The sequence below is a fragment of the Prunus mume genome, linkage group LG4 (assembly GCF_029339155.1).
Source record: "Prunus mume cultivar Tortuosa linkage group LG4, ASM2933915v1, whole genome shotgun sequence".
NCBI classification, from domain to species: Eukaryota; Viridiplantae; Streptophyta; class Magnoliopsida; order Rosales; family Rosaceae; genus Prunus; species Prunus mume.
The window spans coordinates 27,298,349-27,314,642 of NC_142701.1; the positions used below are offsets into that span (position 1 = coordinate 27,298,349).

The window sequence follows — 16,294 nt, forward strand, 5'->3', positions numbered from 1 at the left end:
AAACCCATCTCCCCCGATCCAGACCCATCGTCTAGTTTGCCGCACTGGCACCTCCAAAGCACGATCACCACCAAAGCAATCGAACCATAACTGCCACAAACCCAGTTCAACCACTATCACCACCCAATCAGAACCACCACCAACCATTAACAAATGAAAACAGAGAGAGGATGGGTATGAAGAGAGAAGAAGAACAGGAAGAATCAGAGAGAGGAAGACGAAAATAAAAAATAAGAGAGGAAGAAGAAGAGAAAGAATCATATAGAGGAAGAAGAAGAGAAGAGAAAACAGAGAAAAAGGAAGAAAGGAAAAAGAAAGTCTGGGAAGGAATAGAAGAAGAAAAAAGGAAAAGAGAAAGAAAAAGAGAAAAAAGAAGGGCACGGGCCTGGGAAGGAAGGAAAGGAAGAAAGAAAGAGAAAGAGAAAAAAGAAAAAGATAAGATAGTTTGTCTTAAAAAAAACATTAGAATTTTTTATTTGTTAAATTATACATTTTTTTTATTGTTTATAAATTTTTGTCTTCGAAAAATAGCAGATTTTTTTTATTAAAAAAAACTAAAATTAGCAAAAATACAATTGAAAATAAGTCACATATTATTATTTTCAAATTGTACTACCAGACACATTTTCATTGTTTTTGTTTTCTGAAGATGTTTTCTAATTAATCTACCAGACGCATTTTCATTTCCTGAAAATGCAAATTTGTTTTCTTGTTTTCATTCTCTGAAAATATTCTCAGAAAACACCCTCCGAAAACGTTACCAGACGGGCTGTTTCTATAGTTTTTCTAGAAATATATTAAAGTACATATTGGGATAAAATAGTAAAAGGTTGAGAGTTAAAATCATGAGTGTTTATTAAGAGATTATTTTATTAATGGAGCAAACAAATTAAATATAATATGATTATATGCCTACAAAAATTGAGTAGACAATGGGTTACAAAACTACATTTGAGTGGGCTATTAAGTTTTTATGGGATGGATAACATTAAAATATATGTAATATATTTTAATTTTATAAAAAGGCTACCTGGGCTAGAGCCCATGGTAGCCCTCTACCTAGTTCCGCCCATGGTGCTTTGGTCGATTCTATTTGATTTTTGGCTAGAATTGAGAACCAGACCAATTATGTCCTTAAAAAAATTCTGGACCGAGGACTACGACTAGAGCGAGTTAAGAGGATTATTGTTTATTTGGTGTTGGGGATTCAATGTGGGTAGTTGATAATAAAACTAAGGGAAACCAATTGAAAACTACCCCGTGTAAACAAAAAAATTCAAAAATTTGTTTGTCTAGCTTAATGGAAAAAAAGCTTTGACTTACAGATTAGTTGTCTCAAGTTAGAATCCCATGACTCGTTGATAGTTTATCATGTGTGTGACAAACCCCACCTCCCCCTTGGTAGTGTGGTCTTAAGTTAGACTATCGCTTGTATTAAAAAAAAAAAAAAAAAAAGAGATTTATTCTTTCTCCGATCCAATTTTGCTTCGTATTTGAAAAATGATAATAAAAACCGGACCGATTTATTCGATTGGGGCAGTTTTCCAGTTTTGTCAATCTAAATGGCCAGCCCTACATAATATAAAAAGATATCACACGGTAATTTGTTCGGAAATTAGAGACCAGTTATTTATCAATCAAAATAAAGAGAATCGACGTTGGGCTCACTTCTCATGCAGGTTATTAGGCTCATTGAGTAAGCAAGCTATTTTCGGGCCCAAGATTGTTCTTTTGTAAGCTGTGTTTATTCTTTAGGCCTACCCAAAAACGACCCAAAAGAAAAAAAAAATGGAAAAAGAGAACAATCGTTGGAAGCAAATAATACATGTGGTTGTTGCAGCTTTAACAGTATCTGGGCTTAAAAATTGTGAAGCCCAATTAACTCAATAGAATTCTTGAACTGTCCCAGCGTTTTTCTTTGTTCGTTTATTTATCCGACTTTAACTGTGTTGACGCTATCAACCTTCTGGCATACTAATGGTGACCACATTGTTGGAGAAACTTGCAGATGTTTGAGAAGAAGACCCAACGGCACTGGAATTCCTATGCCTTGAAAAAGCAGGTTCTTTTGTGGGTGGAAGCGATGAAGCTTCATTGCTCTGCAGCATATGAATCACAGAAGACATTGTTGGTCGATCAGCTGGAGCTTCTTGAACACACAGAAGCCCTACATGGATACACCTTAAAGCTTCATGAGGCTGGTATGTCTCCCTTACTGATGCATCTATCAACTCCATTCCTCTACCTTCTTTCCATAGCTCCCGAGCCTAAGATTTAAACATTTTTTATGAACCCATTAATCTTCTTGCATGATCATTAGCTTAGTTTAATTGCAAATTTGCTTTAGGCTTAAAAAAAAAAAAACACTAGAATTCTCTGTACTTACCCAACCAGCAAGAGTTTGTGATCGACCCGGATGACAGGGTGTGGAACCAGACCTGAGTTGCTCCAAGCAAAGTCATTGCAAACACCTTGCACATTAGCGCGTCTTCGGCTTTGTAAAAGATCATAAGGCTCTTGAAATGCTTCAGATGGTTTTCGGGATCATAATATTCTTTGAAGCGTGTGAAAGAGGGCATTGAGAATCGTTTTGGGGGAGCAGCCTGCTCGATTTCAGCGGTGAAATGTGAGGAGTTTGCTCGGCCTACCTCAACGCGTAATGCATCTTCGAAATTTCTGCCAATCTTTAAGTCTCGAAGTCGGTTATTCACAAGCTTCTCAACATCTTCCGCGCACATGGCTGGTCGGTTATGTTGATGACCTTTACGATTTAGGCGAGACTGATTAACTTCCTCGTTGGTTTGCAAGGGTCAACCTTCTTGGTTGCGCTGCCTAGGCGGCTTGTTGGTGGACTGCGCTTGCGAGGGATTTTCTGTAACTTCAAGACGAGAATTGGTTCTTGGCTGGTAGCGGAGCGCCTTTCTTCACGGTCCTCATTGTGAGGGTTATCAAGTTGACCTCCCTGGGCTCCTAGCCTTTCATGAACATTCCTTTGCGAGTGGGCAGCGGAGTGCCTTTCTTCACGATCCTCATTGCGATGGTTGTCAGTTTGACGTCCCTGGGAGCCTAGCCTTTCATGAACATTTCCCTGCGGACCTAAGCGAACATGGATGTCAGATCTTGGGCCCAGCCTATCGCACACGTTGGTCCTTAAATTCAATCCGGATGGGAGACTTCATCTGCTATGAGTGTGGTTTGAAGATGCTTGCGACATGTCAGCAAGCTGATCATGTTGTTGTGCATCTCCTTGTCTGCTTACTCCTGCTCAACCTACTTGGTTCCCATCGAACTGCCTATCGGCGCGTTCGTCCATCCTTCTCTCTTTGCCATGTTGTCCAAGGCCAAGGTTTTGAGCCAAGCTTATTTGGTTGAGGAGCTGCCTCATCAAATTATTTTGGTCGTCCATTCTCTGAGTTAGCTGATCAACTCTCAAATTAAGGTCTACTTGACTTCGTGGATCAGGAGGAGAGAAATGTGTGGAGCCCAATTGCACACTGGCTAGGGTTTCATTGGATGTGTACGCTGTTGTGCATCTCCTTGTCTGCTTACTCCTGCTCAACCTACTTGGTTCCCATCGAACTGCCTATCGGCGCGTTAGTCCATCCTTCTCTCTTCGCCATGTTGTCTAAGGCCAAGGTTTTGAGCCAAGCTTATTTGGTTGAGGAGCTGCCTCATCAAATTATTTTGGTCGTCCATTCTCTGAGTTAGCTAGTCAACTCTCAAATTAAGGTCTACTTGACTTCGTGAATCAGGAGGAGAGAAATGTGTGGAGCCCAATTGCACACGGGCTAGGGTTTCATTGGATGTGTACGCGGGAGCGTGCGTTGAGCATGGAGGCAATGGAGGGAATGCCTGAAGTTGCTCCAAGATCAGGCCAAAGTCGGCGGTGGTAGTGAGCCCACCTTGATTGGAGGTTCCACCATGCTCGGTGGCGGTGCTATGAAGGTGGCTAGATCCGGCCACGGGACCTTGAGATGGTGCACGACGAAGGCAGAGGCGGTGCGGTGGTTTTAGTCACATAGGGTGGCTGCTGTGGTGCGGCAACAAGGGTTTGCTGCGGGTTCGTGGGAGGAGAGGCGGTGGAGCTGCCATGTCGATCACGGGATCGTGGGAGGAGTAGCTTTGGGTCGTCACGGATTGAGCCATCGCGGCAGTCTTGCTCCTCGTGCACTTGCTTCTAACCATGGTTGTTTGGAAGGCTTCGGTGGATAGGAAAATAGGAGGAATGGATTCTTTGAGCACGCGTTGAGTATAACTCGTGCTCTCAATGAAAGCACCAAATATTTGTGCAAATAATCGCTCGGGAGAATATTCGCTTCTAGATCCTTCAACCATCGATCTTCCTTCTCTCTAAATCCTCGATTCCTGTAAAAAAATATTGGAGTAAATAGATCACACCCGAGGGGTGTTGGCCAAAGACCCTCTGATGCCTAAGTTAGTTTGAGTGTCTATAGGAAAACAATAGCTAAGCAAAGGGTACGAAGTTTATGTATGGTGTGAATCGGGCGGCTGGAGCCGTGTGTGGTGGCCGGAGCCGTGTGAAGAAAATATGGAGAGTGGAGAGTGGAGAGAGAGCTTCGGGTATTTTTCTCGGGTATTAGGAGTAGGTTTAGATGTACCTTGAATGATGAATGAAGTCATCTATTTATAGGAGCCTCGGGGCTAGGGTTTCGTAGAGAATATGATGAGTTTATTCTCTACCCAAATTCGTAGGGATTGAGTCGAACTTAGATAATATCTAAATTAATGATATTATCTCTTTTTATGAAGATAATATCTGAATTAAATGATATTATCTTCTTTTTATTAGGATAATATCTGAATTAATGATATTATCTTATTAAATAAAGATAATATCATATTAATTAAGATATTTATCCCAATTATTTAATTGGCAAGATAAACTGGTTCTTAAGAGATAATCTTGTTTTCCACGTAGCGCACTGTGATTGGAGACGAAAATATTTGCTCCCACAGAAGCTTGGGGGAAGAAGTGGGTTGGGAGATGATGGTGGTTGTGTTGTTTGGGTATTGTGTTTATGAGGGAAGATTATGGTAAGGTTGGGTGGTTAGGGTAGTCGGTGGGGATTTGTGGGTATGGGTTTGGGTTATTTTTTAATTATTATTATTATAAGAATAATGGTGGGTGAAAAAATAAGATTGTGTTTTTTCAAATTTACATGGCGGATAGGAAGATAAAGTGGGTGAGAAAATAATAAAGGAGGTGGAAATAGCAACACTCGTGTTTAAATATCATTACTCATCAAAAAATGATTCACTTGAAAAACTATCCACATTCGCCATCCAGTAATAAAAAAATCATAATTCTCCCCTAAAATGGAAATGAATTAACTAACCAACCAAATAGATATTTACCTTATAAAAAAAATACCAAATAGGTATTTACCTTATAAAAAAATAACAAACAGGTATTTACCTTATAAAAAAAAACCAAATAAATATTTATGTGCAACCGTTTTCTTGCTCTAAGAACCACTAAAAAAAATAGTAACTATTTATAAGCCTCTTGCTCCAACACCAATCAGAATATTTTATTATTTTATTTAATTTGACTTGCCTGATATTAAGCCTCCTATTTATAATTGTATTTATATTTGCACAATCCTTGTATTTGTATTTATGTTGACTTTCGCAGGATTGCTTGCCTATTTACGGAAAATGTCCATCGGAATCAGACTATTTTATTTTATTTTTTAAAAATAATTCAAACTTGAATATTTTATTATTTTATTTTATTTGATATGATAGTATACTATCAATTAAAAAACGTGACTACTGCTTGCTTTTTTCTTTTCTTTTTGGTAGTGAACAGATGTATATAAATAGCTAGAGTGTATAGTGCGATCAAATCATATCGAGGATAAGCAAAATGCAAGTACAAACATTACGGGTGTTATACTATTTTCTGCTCTTGGCTTCAATTGCCTTCAAGCCAAGTTCCAGCTCCCCTGGGAAAAGGTTCTATGTGGTAATTTCAAACAATCTGGAGAACAAACGACTTGACTTCAGTTGTGAATCTCTTAATATCAATGGCAGTCTTCCTAACGCCGCCGGATCAGAGTTTGACATTGTATTTGATTTCGAGATTACAAAGCAGTTCAATTGTGACCTGCGGTACTCAACTTACCATGCTACGATTATTGCATTTAGAGACGAAAATACTTTTGCTATTGATTGTGGTGGAGTGTATTGCATGTGGAGTGCGAAGGAGTCTGGAATATACTTAGTAGGGCACAATGGTTATAAAAAGATGTATGACTGGGGAAAGCAAATTATGACATAAAATTTGTCGGGCTTTGAGCTCTGATATATTTGTACTCAAAATAAATTTAATAAAGGGAATTGTTTTTGTTTAGTTTCCTCTTACTTTTTTTTATAAAAACTTATATATCTTGGTTTTGTTTTGGAGAGTCTGATCTTGGAGTCTGGTTAGGGCAGTGAGTCCGCCCCTCTTGCACAGCCCATTTGACACCTCTATTGCAATCGGAGAACACACATAACACACCATATGCAGACCCTTTTGGCTTATTCTCTGCTATTGCAGTCGGTTCCAAAAAGGAAAAAAATCATGTTTCTTTATTATCGATATGGACTATAACTGAAGATTGCCTCAAATTTAATCACGTTTCTTCAGTTGTAGATGAGGTGTGTGTCCATTCCAGCAAGTATTTTTGTTATTATTATTGTAAAAGCAATAAGCGTAGTTCAAGTCTAACCAAAATATTGAACTTTTTGTGCTGGCTGGATAGAAGTCAATAAAGAAGAAACAGGAGTAACTAATTACCATGAATGAATGTAAATACTAGCTTATTAATACAATTTTTTTTTTTCCTCATGTTTCTGGATCTTCCGTGGTTTCAAATTGACTCAGAGTTGTAGAAATTCTAGCATTCAGGTGTATATATGATGCAAAAGGTAGTAGGGAGTTGAGAAATCTGGTATTAATTATGAGAAGAGCAGGACAAGGATAAAATAGTGGGGTGTCGTCTCTTTGGTTGTGTTGGTGGGGTCTGCAGCTCCTATTGTGTAGTCCTGGGGTTTGTCTAGGGCTCCTTTTTTTTTTCCCCCTCTTGGGGGGCTTGTTTCTGTTGTTGTTTGTTGGGTTTCTCGTGGTCTGCTGAGAACTTATTGTCCTCTTGTGTGTTCTTCTTTTTTGTCTTAATAAAATTGTTTCTTAAAAAAAAAAAAAGAAGAAGTCAGAATTATTTTTTGTGTGCAGTATGCAACCCATCTCTTTTGACATCCAGAAGGAGGAACAAGCTTACAGAAGCAGCCGAGGTAATTTTTAGTTAAGGAGGGAGTCACCTTAAGATGGATAAAGAGCTAACTCTTTATTCTATCTTACACTGTATTGCTCTTTCTTGTTACTACAGTTGGGGCTTTAAAACTAAATTCTAGACTTTAGAATTTTGTACAACTCTTTCATCCATATGTTAATATTTTGGCAGATTGGTATGATTTGGGAGGCTCTAGCCAAAGCTCTTCAATGGTGGTGTAGCTACTTAATACTTTAGGGCTCGTTTGAGAGTGATTCTGGATAGACTAATAATCACTTCTATAGAGAATCATTTATTTATATAATCATTTTAAGTGGTTTTAAGTGATTTTATGGAGAAGCACATGGAAGGTGCTTCTTCCCAGAACTCTTATGGCGAAGAGAAAGGTTTTCAAAGTTTATAGCCTAAAATTATTCTTACCATATTTGTTGTTGCTATAAGTTTCAATTTATTTTCCTTCTTATAAAATTCAAATAAAAATAATAAAAAACAAAAGTTGAGTACACGTTGATTTTTGTTAAACCAATTTAACGTCTGTTTTAATCTTACTACTCAAAACAAATTCAACGTTTTTGTTTTAAATGCTACAGCCTAATTAAATACATAGTTGGATTTTTGTTATAAAAAAAAAAGGGAAGAAAAAAAAGGGAAAGTTTCTCCAAATCTTAAATACTGTCTGGTCTTCATTGGTTGCGTTTTTTTCTTCCTATTATTGCTTGTCCACACGATTTTCAAAACTAAAGCATTAAAGTCCAAAATTAAGGATTTTAAATAATAATAAAAAAAAAAGAAAGGTCAGCAACACGTTTTCATATTCAAGGCTTTAAAGTCCAACTTTAAGGAAAACCTTTTTACCAATTTTACTTGTGTGATTGCTCACACGTTTTGTTTACCAACTTTAAACAAATCCATCTTAAATAATCCTACTTTGGATCTTAAATAATCCTAAATAATAAAACAAAGTATTATTTTTGAGGTTATTACATAATTAGACCATAATACGTTTTAAGAAATAATTTAAAAAAATAATAAGTATCAAAAAGATATTTTTTTTAAAGGATGGTATAAATAAATATGTAAATGTTTGGTGATGTGTTCAAGAAAAACATGATTATATTTGGTGGTAGTAGTATGATTATGTTTCGTGATATGATTATGTTTAGTGATATGATATATTGTTCATCTTATTTATATATATATATAATTGTTGTATTAATAATTGACACAAATTAATGTGCTAATCATCCAATTATAAACTAGGAATGAGTAAAGAAAAGTAAATGAAATGAAACAAATTATATATGTGATTTAAGTGATATAATCCTAATCCTAAACTCTTATTTATACATAATTATATATCTATGCGGGCCTAACGGGCGGGCTTTTAATGGGTGGGCGGGCGGGCTTTCTTAGGCTTAATCGGGCGGGCTTGACACCCAAGCCCAAGCCTAGCCCGAAGCGGGCAGCCATCTCAAAGCCCATAACGGGTCGGGCGGGCTTTTTCCAATGGGCAGGCGGGCCCCATCGGCCCATGAGCCCGCGGGCCAAATGATGAGGCCTAGTTTGGTGATTACAACAAATTTCAAAATCTCAATAAAATTCGTTTTAGAAGTCAATTAAGTACACTAGATTTTGTAACCGTTGTTTTAAGACAAAATTAAAGTAAAATATCTTGTCATAAATTTGGTACGTTTAAAATAAATACATATAAATATAAAAGTTATTGTTTGTTTATAAATAGCCGATATTATTTATTACCAATTGTTTGATTATTATTAAATTTCAACTTGCATTACATTTAAATTTCAGATTTTGTTGCTTCATTATTGTTCATTGGAATTGATATGGATAGTGTAGAAACCAATAATGTTAAACCTGAAAATTTTAATGGGACAAATTTTAAGAGGTGGCAAAGGGCAAAGACAACTTAAATGTTGGTTAACTGTTTTAGGGTTAGTTTCTGCCTTAGAAGATGAAACCACACCCAATAAAACTACTGAAACCACTTCTAAAACTAAGGAGAAGATGACAAAAGAAGAATTAGAATATCATTGCCATAACAAAATCCTTAGTGCTCTCTCTGATGATCTTTGTATGATGTTTATCAAGATACAAAAAATTCAAAAACTTCTTGGGATGAATTAGAAGCTAAATATGGGATAAAAGATGCGGGAATAGATCGCTTTACAATCTCAAACTTTAATAACTATATGATGGTTGAGAATAAAATTGTAAGTGAACAAATTCATGAGTACCAAGATTTTTTGAGGAAAATAGAACTTAAGGGTACTAAGTTTAGTGAAGAGTTTAAAGTCTTTTGTCTCATAGATAAATTACCCCCAAGCTGGTCAAACTTTGCAAAAACCCTTAGGCATAAACAAGGAGATTTAAACTTAACCCAAGTATTAAACTCCCTTAGGATTGAAGAGAAACATAGATAAAGTAATAGCCTAAGGAAGAAAAGATAAACGTGAACCTAGTGGAAAGTTCAAACAATATGAATCGTTTCCAATCTAGAAGGAAATTTTTCAAGAGGACAAACAAAAATAGCCAACCCAATCATAATCAATTCAACCGAAACCAAAATCGCTAGCACAATAGACCCCATAACAATTCCAATGGCAATATAGAGCAACCATACTTCGTTTATGTGAGAACAAATCATTGGGCCAAGGACTGTCATTACAAGAAGACCGAGCCCTACAAGCCCAAGCCTAAGTGGAACAAAGGACAAAGGGGTCCTAAAGCCCAAGTGAATATGTTGGTGGATCAAGATGATCAAGATGAACCCAATCTAAGGTATAGTTTTAAGCCTCTAGCTAATGTCGCATATTTAAGTAATAGTTATTGGTAGTTAGATTCTGGGGCAAACATACATGTGTGTTTTGATAAACGATTTTTCAAAAAGTACTAGGACTCAAGTGGAGGAAGTGTAACCCTAGGAAATGACGCCGTCGCACAAGTACGTGGAATAGGAGAAGTGGAATTGAAGATGACATCTGGGAAGGCTCTAACTCTCAAGGATGTGTGACATGTTCTTGACGTTAGGAGAAACCTTATCAATGGATCGTCCTTAGTAAAACAAGGACACAAAATTGTAATGGAGTCAAATAGGATTGTTATTACTAGAAACAATGTCTTCATTAGAAGAGGATATGTTTGTGATGGATTGTTCAAAATAAATGTAGTTTTTGAAGATAATAAAATTTCTCCTCCTAAATGTAAGACGCATTTGATAGCCTGTTCTTTTGTTCGTGCAAAGCCTCATGCCAGGCAACAATGTATCAGAGGGATGATCGAAGCTCTGCCACAAAGTATCTTCTCCATGTCTCAGTTGAAGGTTTCCACTGTCCAGGAGCTCAGCACTTGTGGCATTCATTGCAGAAGCAGGTACTGATGCATTAGATGACCAGATAACTAGTTTTCTAGTAATCCCATCTAACACAACCAGATTCCCGTCAGCGCTGAGCACGAAAACACCCGGAGAATCAAGCGGGTATGCTCTGTTAGCAACCCATACAATTGATTCTGTCTTTGGAATTGTGTTGTACCATATACCAAGGAAGTATCTGGTAGAATTTGGAGGACTGAAGAAGCCTAATGCGAAGGTTCCACTAGAAGAGGTCAAGGTCTGGTTTGCAGTGATAGGTTTTTCTGGTACTATAGTGTCTAGGGTAGTACAAAGTGGCAAGATAAGAGATAATAGTAACAAAAAAAGACATAGAAAGAGCAACCCCATCTCCATTTTCGTAGACACAGAAACAGAGAAACAAGAAGAGGAAGTGGAATAGAAGAAAATAGTTCCTGCCTGCCAGTGGCAAACTATAATTTGTACTCAATGAAACTGGTAAAGGTTCGGATTCAATAGTAACAGAATTGCAGTGGGACAAATTCTACAAAGCCATCATGATTCATACTCATTTAGCCATTTGGTCCAAATCATGAATCATATGACCTTTCATAACTCAGTGGAAAGTGTTGGACCCACCACACCATAGAATTAGTCAAAAGACGGAGAAAAAATCCACACCAATAATAAGAACTTGTTTGTATTACCAAGGTAAGGTAGACTTTTTTTTTATTAAAAAATATAAAAAATCAAAGAGGAGGAAGATTTGAACTTAGGGACATCTTCCAACATTTCAACAAGAAATATTAGTACATCAAGAGCTAAATGGTTAAAGGAGACTAATCATTATGGTAAAAACTCTTCTTGCACGTGCCATGAATAAGTGTCTTCATGTTCAATGCGGTATCAGGACTAATACAAAATTAGGGAAGGTTGCTAGCATTCCCCTATAAAATTTCACACCATATATGTATTAATCTCCCTTATATCTTCTAGGTTAGTTTATGACACTTGCACTAAAAACTCCTACTCTCTGTTTGGATAAGGAAAAATAACTGGAATTTAGTTAAAATTCAAGAATTTAAGAGAAGAAATTGACAATTCCCTTGTTTGACAATTGAAGCGCAGAATTTATTAAATGACGCTCGAAAAAATGTGAAAATTGGGGCATCAAATTTCCGAGTTTTATTTCCCCCAATATAGGCATCATTTCACAATTTCTACGTAATTTTCAATTCCTTCATCCAATCTTAATATTGCACTTTATGAACTATTTATTTTTCTATTTCTTTTCTCTATTGGAATATAAATTATTAATTTTAAGTTTTTAATAGTGTAGATGATGCAATTAGTAGTTAACCCATTTAAAATATGAAATTCATGATAATTATGAGGAGAAGACAAATTTTAAGAAGGACCCTCTAATATGAAATCCTGACTCTGTCATTGGTACTAACCAAGGCATTTAGCCCATGTATGAATGATATGACCTTCCACTATACAACTAAAACACAAAACATCAGAGACATATCACGCAAGGGAAAGTGTAGGACCCATCGATAAACTTATCTCAACAGGAGAAACATGCCTTTCTGCCAATGTAAAAGCTAGGGCTGGCTCTTAGATGAAATTGGGGGTGGGCATCGTGATCGGAAAACCAAAACACCAAATCGGACCGAATGAAAAAAACCGGTTGTGTAGAAAAGTCAACAAACCAGCACTGGATCGGACCGAACTAGTTCCAACTGGTTTTGATTCTGGTTTTATGTCACTCAAAACTGGACCGGACTGAACCAGACCGGCTAAGTTAATTTTTAAAATATTATATATATATATATATGTGCGTGTATGTTAAAATATCAATTTCTTAGGCCCAAACCCAACCATTTCAATAGACCGACAAAAAGCCCAAATTTCTTTTCCCATTTCCCAAGCCCAACAAGCCATACCAACTTCACTCACTCTCTTTCTCTCACGCACTCTCTCTTTTTTCCTCTCAGTTCTTTTTTCTTCTCTCTCTTATTCTTTCTTCTCTTATTTCGTCTTTATTTTCTTTTTTCTTCCTCTCTTCCTCTCATTTTTTGTTACTCTGATTTTTTTTCCTTGGTTTTATGTTTCTCTCTCTCCCTCTATATCTCTTTCTTTGCAACTCTATTTTTCTATTTCTCTTTTTTTTTTCTCTTCATTTTCTGTTTCTTTGTACATATATGTGTTCAGCTTGTAGATCTGGGTAAAGAGTCGATCCAAAGCAGGTAAGCGACTCTTATCTCTCCAATCCCTTGTGTAGATATGTATTTTTTTTTTTGGTCAACAATCTGTGTTTCTTTTGATGCTATTATTTTACTTTTGGTTTCATCTATTTCTTCTAGTATTGATATTTTCTGTGATTTTGGGCTGATGCTGTTACTGAGATCTGATTCTCTTCTTCTTTTTTCTTTCGATTTTTTCCTGTTATGTTCTGACAGATGTGTTCTCTATGCCTGATATCATTCCTTAGTGGCAATTAAATCTTTGAACGTTGTTGTAAACTTTAGACAGGAGAGAAGCTCAAATAAAGTTACAACAACTGACAATTTGTTGCTCTTTGGAACATGTATTGAAGTAGCATGGATAAAAAGGAAAACTGAAGATGTTGCAAACAATTGAATATGTTATATTTCTGCAATTTGTTTGTAATTAAATTTTGCTTTATTTTGTTTTATTTTTAGGTTGTAAGTAAGGTCTAAAATATCAATGGTATCAAAAATATTGGTAGTCCAAAAACAAGGAAATTTCGATTGAAATATCGGGATATTATCGATATCAATAAAAATTGAATAAAAACTACAGAAATTGTAAGAAAAACTTAGAAATTTTTATTGGAACTTTGGAGAATGTTTATTAGGTCAATTATCTATTAGTTTATCGCAAAAAATTGGAAGAAAATGCATTGCATGATGGATTTAATTGATTTAAGTTGATTATACAGCGAGCTGACAACACTGTGAGTGTAGAAAATATATAGTAATTAATGAAAGAAGATTAAACACACCATAATCATTTATATATAATGATTTACTATAATATTTTACACTTTATACATTGCATGGTAAGATATATGAGTGATTTAGTACCACATAGAGTTCATATGAGGTTCAAATTTTTCACCATCGTCATCATCTCCATGTGTAGAGTATGTGTATTATGAAGAGTAGTCATCAAATGATAAATCCACAAAATAATTTTGCATGTAATTGTTAACATGCCACCCATATGGATTTGAGATTGGTTGACGTTGTCCATAAGCAAAATCATTTGAAGATTGGGTCTCGGATTCTTTCTATGAACTGCTTGATTCAATTCCAAAAGAGAAAGGTCAAAGACTCACATTCTCCTATGTAAATCTAATTTTTACAAAAACTATACCATAAAATTATACATATTTTAGCATATTATCACAAAAACATAAGCAACATGGTGGTTAAGGCATTGGAGGAGTGAAATGGCAGGGGTTTGAATCCCCTTTGCGTGTGTGCTTTGTGCTATTTTTTTTTTCATTTTTTTATTACATCCATATTTTCAATACTACAGCAATATTTTGACAAAACTGAAATGTGAGCGAAATTATTGACATCGATATTTTCCGATATTATCGTCGATATTGTTGATATTTATACGATATGTGTATGGATACGTTCCGAAATATCCGTGACTCGAAAAAATGATAATATCCTCGATATTTCATCTATATTATCGATATTTTAGACTATGGTTGTATGTTTTATATCAATGCTTGGTATTTGTTTTGCCAAAAAATTGTATTAATGCTTGATGGATTCATTCAATTTGCAATGTGTGGATGTGAATTAGGCCAATCATTTTCAAATTTCAATTGGGCTGAAGTTTAAAAAAATTTAATTGAGTTGGAGAGTCTGCCCAAACCTTAAAAATGGAACCGAAGCATTTTAGTCGAAACCAGTGGACGGTGATGAAGCAGTGCGATTTTGGTTTGAGTTAAGATAAGAACTGGACCGAGTAGGACTGTGCCCAGGCCTAGATGAAACTATTAAAGAGAACCCAAAGAAGGCCATGGCTCTCACCAAAGACCCATCTTTGTACAAACTCACACACATTATAAAAATCTCATTCAAATGAACCAAGAGTTTCGTTGAAAATGGTGCTCTAGATAGAGTACTAAACATAAATCACATGTGACTTTCTCAAAAATTTGTAGCAACAAAATTGTAAGGGGGAAGGGAGATTTTAACTTTTAGATCTCTCATGACATTGAGCCACTATTTACCTTCTGGTAACTGCTAACTTGAGGCCAAAAAACTTAGTTGCAATGAGGATAGCAATAATGCTATACAATGTGTTGGATTGAGTCAAAGTCAACGTTCTTATTAGGAATAGAATTTGTTCTTATTAGGAATAGAATTTTTATTTTATTGTAATAATCTAATTTGACTAGAATTAGGAAATCTTGTACATATTTCCTATTTGTACCCCCTCTGTATGTAATATATATATCCCTCCTTGAGAGAAGAATATTTAAACTCTAATTACTTTTGAGTTGGTATTAGACAGGGTTCCGATCCGTCTTTACAACATCAAAACCCTAATCCTAAAAATACCTATTTCCGCTGCACCTAGTCTGTATACCTAAACTTGTGCCACCTATAAACCTAAGCTTGTGTCGTCTCATATCTCTTACTGTTGTCGTCCCCCATCAAATCTTACTGTTGCTGCCGCCATATACCACCATGCGGATGTCACTGAATCTTCTTCTTTTACCCTTATTGTGACGGTTCATACTGAATCGTCCAGCAATCTACCCATGGGATTCAAATGGAATGGATCAAACTATGAGACATGGGCTTCGATGATCGAATTACATGCTACTACACAAGGAAAATTGGGTTACCTGACTAGTCACACTGATGCCTTTGATACTACTGTGAAAAGTTGGATGCTGCGAACTATGAAATCTAGTTTGTTAAATATGTTTTATACTCTACACACTGCTAAGGAAATTTGGGATATTGTTAATCAGATGTTTTATGATGGCTCTAACATATCCAAACTCTATAAATTGCGGTGCCAGGCTACTCGTCTTAAACAAAAGGGTCATCCTGTCTCTACATATTTTCTCGAACTTAAGGCAATCTGCTTGAATTGGACAAAAGACGTCATTTTCAAATGAAGTGCGTTAATGATATGAAGACGTTTCAGGCTGCTGTTATGGCAGATCGTGTGTATGATTTTTTGGCTGGCCTTGGCAATACATATGACAAGGTCCGCAATGATATTCAATTTAGGGATAAAGTTCGAAGTATCAAAAATGTATTATTTATGGGATGTCGAGAGGCTGAGCCAGCGATTACTATGCTTGGATCGCACCAAGATTGGGAACCTCTTGCTATATTTGCTTCCAAAAACACTACTCGGTTTCTCGGCCTGCAGTCGGCTCTTCTACCATTCCGCCTTGTGCTGACTTCTATAAAAAGACAAGCTGAAGTGTGATCACTATGGTGAAAAAGACATATTATCGACACTTCTTTGGGCATTGCATGGGGTACAGTTGGGAGAAAGAGCGAATCGTTTCAAAAGGAACAATTGGGCAGCAAAGCTACTGTGGCTGCTGCCGCCACTTCTGTGGTTGATATCA

General features: G+C 36.3%; 1 long non-coding RNA gene across 1 annotated transcript; it reads left to right on the forward strand.

Moving 5' to 3' along the window:
• The first annotated feature begins 12,616 nt into the window (after positions 1 to 12,616).
• LOC148918317 (uncharacterized) lies at positions 12,617 to 13,430 on the forward strand. Its single transcript, XR_016125950.1, has 2 exons — positions 12,617 to 12,899; positions 13,113 to 13,430. It is a non-coding gene; the product is annotated as an uncharacterized LOC148918317 (long non-coding RNA).
• Positions 13,431 to 16,294: the final 2,864 nt, after the last annotated feature.